This window comes from Ptychodera flava, chromosome 14, assembly GCF_041260155.1.
Source record: "Ptychodera flava strain L36383 chromosome 14, AS_Pfla_20210202, whole genome shotgun sequence".
Taxonomy (NCBI): domain Eukaryota; kingdom Metazoa; phylum Hemichordata; class Enteropneusta; family Ptychoderidae; genus Ptychodera; species Ptychodera flava.
In genome coordinates this window covers 17171419-17183246 of record NC_091941.1, presented here as the reverse complement: position 1 = coordinate 17183246, position 11828 = coordinate 17171419, and the positions used below count along the sequence as shown (strand labels likewise).

At 39.4% G+C, this 11828-nt stretch overlaps 1 long non-coding RNA gene across 1 annotated transcript; it reads left to right on the top strand.

The window, feature by feature from the left end:
• Positions 1-2163: 2163 nt before the first annotated feature.
• LOC139149566 (uncharacterized) lies at positions 2164-6479 on the top strand. Its single transcript, XR_011556119.1, has 2 exons — positions 2164-2408; positions 5850-6479. It is a non-coding gene; the product is annotated as an uncharacterized lncRNA (long non-coding RNA).
• The last annotated feature ends 5349 nt before the right edge of the window (positions 6480-11828 follow it).

Genomic DNA, 11828 nt, shown 5'->3' with positions numbered 1-11828 from the left:
TATATATATATATATATATATATATATATATATATATATATATGGGTAAAATAGCTAGCATTTTATCTCATGGTTCATCCACAACAATGTCCATGAACTCGGCGTACAGCAGTAGAGATAAAAAAACACCCGTCTAACTCATTAATATGAAAAAGGCAAAAGGAGAATCGGCCAATAATGATGTCATTGTAAGTGAGCCGAGAAATACTGATAATTTATGTGAATGTGGAGATAATTACGCCTTGGTATTGATATTTTCCCATATCGTCCTCCACTGAACTGGAGAAATTGTAGATAATTTACACTACACGACTTTGTTTTGATCGAAGAGCTGATGTTTCATACATGTTCAAGTATATGCATTCGTTCACGGCGGTGGTTAGATCTGTCTCATTGTTGCCGTCTCACGAACTAAACTGGCTGTTGACGACACTCTTACTTTGATTATTTCACTTTTCAAAGGCATGCGTCGTCACGGTGCAAAAACATTCCTCGCCCCAGTAAGGATTAAACTCACGCTAAAAAGACAAAGCGTTCTCCGAGAAACCTACGCTTGGAAAGGAGTGAAAATCGAAAGTTTTTTCAGTGTTATCAGTCAAGTTGCATCTTCGCTCAAACAAAAAAGGGGAAAAGGTTACGTCATTTCAAAGGGCAAGCTGCGAGTGAAATTGCCGTATGTTTTGTCATTTGGACGGCCCAAGACTATTAAGTATTTTGTATTCTACATAAAACCTTCTTAGAGCCATCGAGCGGTAATAGTTATTTATCAACGACCTGAGATAAGAAACGTAGAATGCCATACCCTCTCGAGCTCATCAATAAACGATACCATTTATACGCGCCGCATTTATGGCTCGATAAAATACGCGTGTACATCAAATTAATCGATTATAGGTCCCCGATCCATACGTGTGTCGTGAAAGTAGTATTTCTCTTCGAGTGATCGATTTCAAAGTCGTTTTCAGAAACATTCTCCCCGACATGTTTTTCCTCACAGCATTTCGGAGTCTTCGAGCGTGACATCTTGTGGCCAGCGAGTTGGCTTTCATTGCATATAAATGAAGTGGTAGTTTTTTAACCTGAGGATAATGTAGAGCACATCTGGTACTTGATACTACGGGCAAACCACTGGAATAGTCATAAGTGGTCTTCGAAGGTGCAGTCGATGACAGGGTTTGAAACTGTCTACGTGTTTCATCTCACTCTATAGGGTTTTCACCTTGTATGTGAGTGAGGTTGATTAAAATCTTCCCCATCATTTATATTTTCACATTTATGTCGACGGAATGATAAAGTCAACTAAAGAATAGCTTTTTAACCATCTAACATTTGAATTTATCACAGACTGTCTTGGCTGAAATGTTTTAATGGCTCAACGACAATTTTTTTTCCAAATAAGTCTCAAATGCTACAGGATTTTTGTACGGAAGAAGTAAATCTAGTATAAAGCACAAATATCACCTTATTTTTACACAAACTACGCGATTCGCAGCCAAAGAAAACGAAACATGACAACTTCACATGAAAATGAACAAGGAGTAACATTCGTCCGTGTATTTGTCAAGCTCCTTCTGGCAAATAGGCCGTAATGATACATTAATAAATTAAAAAAATCAAAGTTAATGATTTTGGAGAAATCTTTAGCGAAGGCGCTTCGGCGATTATCAAAGTTTATCTGGCGATCTTTAATGCGAATCCTGCGGATAAAAATAATCCTGTTAAGGGCAGTAAATTCTAAGCGTAGGCGATCGCGTTTTTCCTTCTCCTGATAGACACACCGTGTCCCAGTCACGACTCTGAACCGACGAATAGGTGAGCACGTAACAAGACCAAATATGGGCGCGACGACCAGCATGCAAATTGGACAAGCTCTTCGGGAGGCCGCACCATGTACACGTGATTGGTTGTTGTCTGCGTCTGAAATTCAAATGAGTCTCTTCACATGGGGAGGGCTCCCGAGAGGAAGCTCGTCATCTCCGACTGACGAACGGTGCGGGGACAAAAGTCTTCATTAATACGCTATTAATCCCAAAGAGGGGAAGTTTGAGAGGTGGCAATGATGCAAACAAACCGCCTCCCAATCGCTGAATGATTGCATGCGTACGTGGAGTCTTGTTAACCCCGGACAATGATTTATAATCGATTTTCACACGACCGACTACTGATTTCATTTCAAACGTAGCAACGTGGGTTTGTCACTCGCTCGCCACCTAGGGTTTCCATTCCTCTATATAAGGGCGTAGACGCGAGCAAGTGTTTTATCAGCATTCAAATCGAGCTGCAGTTCGGACATCCCTGTCTTCATTTTACCTCGCCGCCTGCAAGAGCGCCATTGATTGAACAACCGACACAAATTCTAAAAGACCATTTTTGTACAAGGCAAAGTATTTCTTTCAAATATTCAAAAGGTAAGTTTATATCTTATTTTTTCACTGTTCATTTTATTCATCTCAAGCGTATGCTAGTTCCGAAGTGAAGATTTATGGACAGGTAGGCAACCTCAGGCTTATGGCTCCCTAGGCCTTGTCTTTGAAATGTACGAAGAAGCAGCACAGACAGTACCTTCTGTGTCTTTGGAAGACCCGATAACTGTTTCACAATGTCTACCCTGTTTAGTACCTGTTATGAATTTTACCATTATCATAGTAGACTAATGAAGCGAGGAAGGACAGGTCGAACAGACCGTTGTAGTCATAAAATGTAGAGGAAATCAACGGAGTTGCGTAAAGGGATTCGGTTTTGCTAAACTCTTATCCCACTCCTTTGTGTTTACGTGTATGTATGTATGTATGTATGTATGTATGTATGTATGTATGTATGTATGTATGTATGTATGTATGTATGTATGTATGTATGTATGTATGTATGTATGTATGTATGTATGTATGTATGTATGTATGTATGTATGTATATATATGCATGTATGCATGCATGCATGTATGTATGTATGTATGTATGTATGTATGTATGTATGTATGTATGTATGTATGTATGTATGTATGTATGTATGTATGTATGTATGCATGCATGCATGTATGTATGTATGTATGTATGTATGTATGTATGTATGTATGTATGTATATATGCATGTATGCATGCAGGCATGTATGTATATAGGTATGTAAGTGATGTACATATACATATATATATATATATATATATATATATATATATATATATATATATATATATAACAATCATGATTGTGTTAAATATACACATGTAATATATACACATACGTGTAATAACAAAATCATGATTGTAACGTATTATATATATATATATATATATATATATATATATATATATATATATATATATATATATATATATATATACGTATATTACTATCATGGGAGATTAAAGAAATATAAGTTCTTCCTTGGTTTTAATTTTACCCAAACGTTTACATTTCTAAGAAAATGCAAATTGCCTGTGTGCTTGCAAGATTTTCAGAGAGAGAGAGAGAGAGAGAGAGAGAGAGAGAGAGAGAGACTTCATCGTTCTATTAATGACCTCGTAAATTTAATTGAGTACATTCCTAATGTCACCTCAGCAACTCCCCAAGTCAACAAAAGTTGATCGTCAGCCGAACTAAAATGAGCTACTTTGCTGACATCAATCTTCAATATCCCGTGAGTATGGTTACTTTCTCGAGTACCATGGCATGACACCCTTCACTGTCGCAACTAGCCAATTTATTTCGAGTCAGTCCGAGAATCCATTTCCTGATCGAGCAGAATACATCAGTCTACGTGGAGAATTGTTAACGCCATTGGTAAAAAGTCGGCTTCCGCTAATTATCCCTACATACATTGAATAATAGATATTTTACAGTTCCAACGCGCGCGTTACTTTCGCCATAGTTGTGAGACGATATACAACTTTTTGCCGGAATTATGTTTCTCTCTCAACATCCCCACACAATATCTTTACAGGGTATTTTGGAGGATTAGATTGCAGGATGCGAAAGCCAAAATTTTTAAACGTTGCGTGGTTTTGTTTTCAAACTTGTAGACAAACAGTTTGCTGTGCAAGGAATTCTGACATAGAACAACGAACGACAACGATGATTTTTTGCCCCTTCATTCTCCCATGCAACAAAAACAGATTCACTTTCACCGTTTACAATCTCCTCAGGCATGGGAACTTCTAGTACAAATCTACGTGTACCTTTCTGCGCAGAAGCGTTGTTATTCCCACTAATCACGGTCGTTTTTCAATCAACGCGGATCGCGAGACGCACAAACGTGTCTGTCTCCTCCCATCGCATCATTTTTTTTTCGGTGTAGTCTCGAGTGTAAATCAGCTGTAGACACTAGGACAAACAATAAAGGTTGAACAGAAAACAAATTAGAACGTGGGAACAAAATTATTCGCCTTTGCGACTTTAATTTTTTTTCTGATACGAGACGTTTACAGACGATGACAGTAACGGTCCCGCTGCAAGATACAAAGTCGCAACAACGGTCGAATTCATCACACCGTAATATACTTACAAATTATACGATCTATACCGTTTATGCTATGTGGTTAAAATTGATTGATAACATGTAAACGGGAAAATTATCTGTTTTATGTGATGCGTCGCCTTAATCATTGATTCGCTGAGCTGGTCCATTGTATGACATGAATGTTAAATACCCGATCCTTCATTATGGCTTTTCCTGATTAGACTTAATGAATAAACTTAACATCAAAAGCGAGACATGAGAGAATGAAAGTTATCAATTTTTAGATGGTTTCCCTCACTTAAACGGTTTCCTACTCAGCAATGATAGTATAGAAATAGGATACACTGAATTTCGACGTTCAGTATATTTGTGTATTAAAATGACCGATAACAGATGTCTTACGACTTAAGTCAAAGACAACCAGACGTCGCGACATCGATTGAATATGTCAAAGGTGTAATCTTCGCCACAATTTGAAACTCAATGCACAGAGGAATGTCGGACGCCGTCGCCATAAGAGATCTTAGCAGAAAAGAAATGACGCTATGATGAAATCGAATGGCGGCTGCTGGTTTCCAAAAAGACATTAATAATCTTACGATCGATAAACAAAATTGTTGCCGACTACCTGCGGGGGGGGGGGGGCAGGACTAAAGAGGGAGCGTTTATCTCTGTCTGTGGGCTATTACCCATGCTGGCATCGACGGAATCGCATCATTTCGTGGACGGATCGGTTTGTTTTAATGACGCAGAACAGAGTCTCGTAGGTTTTCGGTTACGTTCCGAGTCGAATGACTTGGGTTTAGGGAGGTTGGTCACGCAACACTAATTTCGAAATTTCCGTTCTAAATGTCAGTGGTAAGACTAACCCTCTTCGCTGACGTTTAAAATCCACTTTTTTTTAGAGGGAAACTTTTCCTTGTTTGTCATACACCCTGTTATCGATGCTTTCATGGCGGGGGATTCACAGAGGAAAGTGCGCCCGGGGCCATGAAATCGATTAGCCCCTACTAGTGATTGATTGATCGACTATTTCAGAAGAGATCTATCATCGGTAATGGGGATGTTTTTGACCTGACCATGGCGAGCGAGATTTAACTGACGGAACACGTTCGAACATTCCTGTACTGTGTCGGAAGCACCGACATGACAGTGACAGAGAAAATAGCCCGTCAGGTTTGCGGACAGCATACTCTTTGGAGAAGTGGAGAAAATTTGTTGATCAAAGATGAGTGCCCTTCATGCATTTAAGCAGATCCTTGATGTTGTTTCGACACTCACACTTTCTGCCCATGCTGTCATCTGCTTTTTATGCACAATTATGATTGCTCAGTCAATACCATGAATTCATAAAACTAAGCGTTACATATAACATGTACTTTTATCCCTCCACAGATGAAGACCGCCGTCGTATTTCTTGCTGTCTTAGTCTGTGTATGGGCCAACACACAAGCACAGGAAGTCCCAGATGAGGGCGACTTCGACCAGCTCTCGCTAATCTCCCGCAGGTCATACCAACAACAGTGCGCCAAGAGCTGCCACTCGTGCTCGTTCGTCTTCAAGGACTACAAGCTCCGTAGCTGCGTTAACAGCTGTCGTTTCATGGGCCCATTCGACAAGGAATGCAGTAGGCACTTCTAAAAAAAATTAAACCAGCGGGATTTCAAAACTTGACGAGGAAGTTTCATAATACTACAGCCTGTCGTTTATTTCTGTTCTGCTCACGCCGAAAGTTCGACCCTGGCACCGGAGAGCCCGACATCCAACAACCGAGGGTCCTCTCTCCCTTTCGCCGAAGTGGATGAAACGAAGCATCGTCATATTGGATGTTGATTCTGTACTCGGGTGACACTTTTGATGCGAGCAAAAATTAACTGCAAAGTGTACCTCATAAAAACGGCAAAACGACACCGACTTTACGTTGCAATCGCCGACACTATGTATTACTAAGACCATGTATTTATTTTGTGTATTATATATTCTGAATAGAATAAAATAACTAATTTATTTCTAATTTGAACGCAAGTTCAGTTCTTATCATGGGTGGATCTGTCATCTGTCGGTTTAGTAATTATATTCGTCGGCGTCATTGTCGTTATCACCATCATCATCATCATCATCATCATCATCATCATCATCATCATCATGGCCATTACCATTTCAATATGAAACATCTATCTCATTTACAATTTCGTCCCTTCTCAAGATGCGTCGGGAATGTCTCTGCGTTGGAGGTTAGTCGCATTTTCTCACAAACCCGAAGTAAGTCACAATCACCGCTACAAAATCAGTAAAATCAAGCAGCTGCAGCAAGCCATTTTGTTTCCATTGGCTCCCTTTCACTAATTTACTAATTCTAAAATTCCCAAGTTTATAGCAATGCGTCTGCAACTCTACAAGATTTCCAACAAATCAGAGCAGAAGATTAATCAAATGTCTTGCAATCGTTTTGGCATATTGGTTTTTTATTGAGCCCCTTATTTTAACAGTCAAGATCCGGCAAAGACATAATTTTCAACGCATACAATACGTTTGCACTCCGTGACGCGGAAAAAATAAACAGTTTAGAATGCCTCAAGCCCAATCTGTAGAGTCAGTGGTGTCCTTCCAGTAAAATGCCTAAACCGTGAAGGATTTCTTCATGATTGCAATTTGATCATAAATATTCAAAATGACCGATGAATTTCTAACCACGAGTCGCTCGGTTAGCGTTTGTCACCCAGTGAAGGCGCCTATATCGGCGGTTTTAAGGCTTTGAGTGTTAATTTTCACCTCAACCAGCTAATTACTTTTTGTGGCCAAGCGAAATTTTAAGAGCTCCTTATGATGTGTAACACGCTTAATCCGTAACGATCATGTAAATTATCTTATAGTTGTAACTGACGGCATTTTGACAAAGCACGATATTTCCTTAATATCCCACATCGAGGGACAAACCTGACCTCGGAAAAATTCTTTGTTGGATCAAAGCGAAGCGATGTGCAATCAGCTATATTCAGTGGGATTCATATGTGTTTGATGAGAAGTTTCGGTCTTGTCCTCGTTGTATTACAAACGCGTTAGGGATTATCCATAGTTCAACAAAGTAAATTGTCGTGACAAAGTCTGCATGTAGTAGATATTCTCTGAAGTTGTTCCGAAAAAATACACCAACCAACAACTTGAGATGACCACGGAATTGACCCTATGTATATAAGGTGATGCGAACCAGCGCTGTTATGCTAAACTTAGCCGGACCGTGTGTTTACATGTATTCCCGGTGACCGACCATTTCAAAGAAAACAGCGATCATTTGCGAGCGTCCGCATCTACGCCTACCGATGAGGGATTAACTCGTTGGTGTTAAAGCAATCCTGAAACTAATAAACACATTCCCATGTGTCGTTCCTCGTTAATATTCCCCAGTGGAAGAGTAATTGAAATTCCGTTGGCATGCAACTCTAATCCCTAATCCTGAGCGCCGGCAACAATGGATACACGACCCAACAACACTCTGGAGATTCCCACACAACTCTAAAGATTAAAATGTTAAGATTCTCACACAACTCCTTATTAAAAACATTGTCGTATCCGTTCACTGCCGTCACAGCCAAGCGTTCCCCAGTGTACGTAACTTGGAGCATAAACATTTTCTTTTAAAAAAAAGTTAAAAAAAACACGATGAGAATTTATCTAGCTCGGGTAGATCCATACGGTGCCAAAGGACGAAGCAATGCTCAAATAGATAACCGATCTACATATGCTTAGCTTCAATTGAAACGACAAAACATAGGATACCCTCGGGTCTGAATATAACAAACGCAGACGCGGCCCTCTGCCATCACATATGTTCCCCCGGAGGTAGCTCTATAGATAGGCCCCTTGAGTATATATATGCCGATCGTGATAAACAATCCCGCCGGATCGACATCATTACCTTTATTTTTTCTTCCATACCCAAAGGCTCGTATTTAACGCCTTACCCGTGTGATCAATCGATTTGCGGTATCGAAAGGAGAAAAGGATAGTTGGGAAACTAAAAAACCTCGGAGTATCAATTTACTCCTAGTTATCGACTGTTGATGTGCCAATTAAACTCGGCTTTACCGGCGTCAAGTCGAATCACTTGAAGCTTTCAATGCTAAAGTCTAACCACCTCTGCAGGCTTTAGCGAGCCAACACTTTGAAAATGTACCGCTGGTATTATCCAACCCTGGTACGCAATCTTTAAAAACAACATACGTAGGTCATGGCATGGCCATCCCGCCCGTTATAGCATTTAAGTTCTCTCACAGACGCGGAATTAGATCTTTTTTTATGTGGAGCCCCATGTTTAATGGTACTGTAGAGACATTCTATAACCTGTTGTACTTGCGTGGATTCATCAGAACGCTACAGAATAGGCAATGTTGCGTGACTTAAAAATTGATGGGCTTCTTGGGAGTAACGGGGGATTCATGCATTATTGATTAACTCAAAGACTGAATTTCATCGACGAACCGATTGCTCTCAAAATGAAGAGAGACAATGCAATTCACCAAATTCGAACGAGGCGTGGGTTGTAGTCGAGTGAATAATTGTGTGAGTAAGAAAGTGACAGAGACCGCGATTGCTTTTCAAGCTACTCGATTAGTGGGTAATTGTATGTAATAATATTTGTATTGTATTTCTACTGTGTGCCTTGGTGTTCCTGAGATCTACTGATCTCAAGAAATGGATTATGTTCTTAAATTCGGAAATTACTGGCAATTGTTTTTCAATGCACCAGGTACATTGTGCCCATGGGGGAGAGTCCAGATATGTGTTAGGAGGGGAGCGAAGGATTGCTTTTGACCGGAATTGAAATCAATTGTTATGTTCCTGGCAAACCATAGAGGGACATATTGGAAACCACATGCCCCTGACAGGAGAGGGGGCTGATCAAGGGGCACAATTACCACAAGAGGGATAAGAAACGTTGCCACTACACACTCAATCCAATCAAAAATCATGTCTCGTCCGTAGCGGATCAAGATGAAAAGACATAATTTATCGACATGTATCACTGTGAGCGCCATCGATGATTTTGTCAGTGTCTGTAATTTGAAGACAGTCATCAACATGAGCACAGACTATCAGAATGTCAGCAATCATGATCTCCTTGTCATTTCCTCGTCACCTTTATTTCTCGTCTTGTTAAAAAAACAGTTGTTCCGTGGAATTGCCGTTGCTAATTTGGCTATATATTTTATTTGTTTTTGAGAATGTCGACGGTCAATGGTCAACGGACATTACTTCATTCTTTTGCTATCTATCTATGGTCTCACCGTGTTGTTGTTTTTGTCTGTTTATTGTTATTAACCCATTTAAGACAAATAAAAATTAAACGTACTGGGATAGGATTATATAAGCTGGTGCAAACCACGGTGTATTATGAATCCAGTGTTCCGAAAGTATATTGATTATTTAACATTTTGAAAACAACAAAAAACGAATTAAAATACGGCTGTAAATAAAGTTTAAATCCCCCAAAAGAGAAATTTACATATAGTGAAAATGACTACTGTAGTTAAGTAATGGAAGAAAGACAGACTCACAAGGATTGCTCCTCCATGGATGTGAATTAGCTATAAAACGTGTCTGAACATTGAATGGAAAAGTCTTCATTGTAAATATTTATGGAATATCAACCAAAGATGCATATGAAACGATGTAAGTAATCATGTTTTGCTAGCGTCAGAAGGACAACGAAGACTTTATTTCGATGCGTGTCTTAGATTTTTTTTCAAGTTTAACTTAATAAATTTAATCTGTAAGCCCAAACAGCACCCCCATACTGAATACATGTAGGTCACAAGCAAGATAGTAATAGCGAACTTTTACAGTTTTCCGACATAATTAAGGGCATGTTTGGCTATACTGAGAATCGAGACAATTTGTTGTTTTATTTCACAGTGAATAACTGGTTTATTTTTCTGAAATAATATTCTGCATGCTTCGGTAACATGATGTGTGCACCAGTGAGAATTAAGTGCATGTCATAAAATCATCGGGAAAATTTACTGCCTCGTAATAAAATAAAAGAAGACATCTTTTCGTCGCCTCAGTTGTCATGTCCTGCCAAATAAAATACATGGATCACTATTTTTTCTCTGGCATGATATATTGTAATAGCGTTGAATACGTTCCGGCCACAGTCGTAACATGGGCATATCCGCATCTGACACATAAACTGGTTACCGCGGATTCTTCCCCATAAGCTTTTGAGTGATAGTTGTGACAAACCAGAGCGTTTTTCGTTGCAGCTCGGGTACAACTTTCACCTTTTCATGGTAGGCAAACGTTGGCGACGTTCACACAAACACGTAATACTCAGTAGCTCCGATTATTCAGCTTGTGTGCTTACGTTATAATGTGCAGTTTTATGATTTAAAGGTGCTGCATGTCAGCAGCGTATAGCATGCTTATGTCGAATACCTCTCTCCAGAGCATGTAATCGTCTTCAACGGGGAGAAGATGATTTGACTGATGGGAGAATTGACACAGATTTGCAATCGTCGTGCAGAACCGCAGATCAGCTATCTACACGGTTTTGACTTTGACAATTAATCAAATGTCTCGCAATCGTTTTGGCATATTGGTTTTTTATTGATCCCGCTAGAGAGATATTTAGCTCCTTATTTTTACATCACTACCCTGATTTATATGTTTTTCGACAGCAACAGAATTCAAGACCCTTCAAAGACACTTTATGGAAATGATGTAATTATGGTTGTTATTACAATGGCATTCCTACGCTAAAATTGATGCCATAATACCAGATATTTAATAGTGCCAAGATCTACACTTCTGTAGCGTGTTGCTCACGACAGCAATGTATGAAAAACAAAAACAATCTTTATATGGGCGCTTCGTATTAACGCGCTTTTGGTAGAGTTTTCACAAATTGCGTGTAACAGGAACGTTAAACAAACAAACAAACAAATAAATAAACACAAGGCAGACAACAAGGTAAAGTCATGCAGAGCTGTCTGTCTGACAGACATTTCTTGGGTACAAATGGATGATATATCTAGGAAGGGAAATTTTCTCAAGAGGCCTTCTCGGACAGGCAAGAAATTATCAGTCAGTACAAAAGGTGAGATTTAAGGTGTCATTTTAGCAACCACCTTTCACTTCAGAAAGCCTTATATTGCATTCACAGCCACCTGACAGACTGAAATTCACTTTCATTCAGTTTGTTTTCTGTGGCGAGTAGTGTCGCCATTTATTTGGAACGCAAAACATATGACGCTATACTACAGAGTGAAAGGTGCCTTGATTTTCTATGCTTTTCACATTCAGTCGGTTCAGGAGACTGGAATACTTTAATTGAGTGAACTACAATAGGTCTTGACGATTTATCTAGTCTGTGTG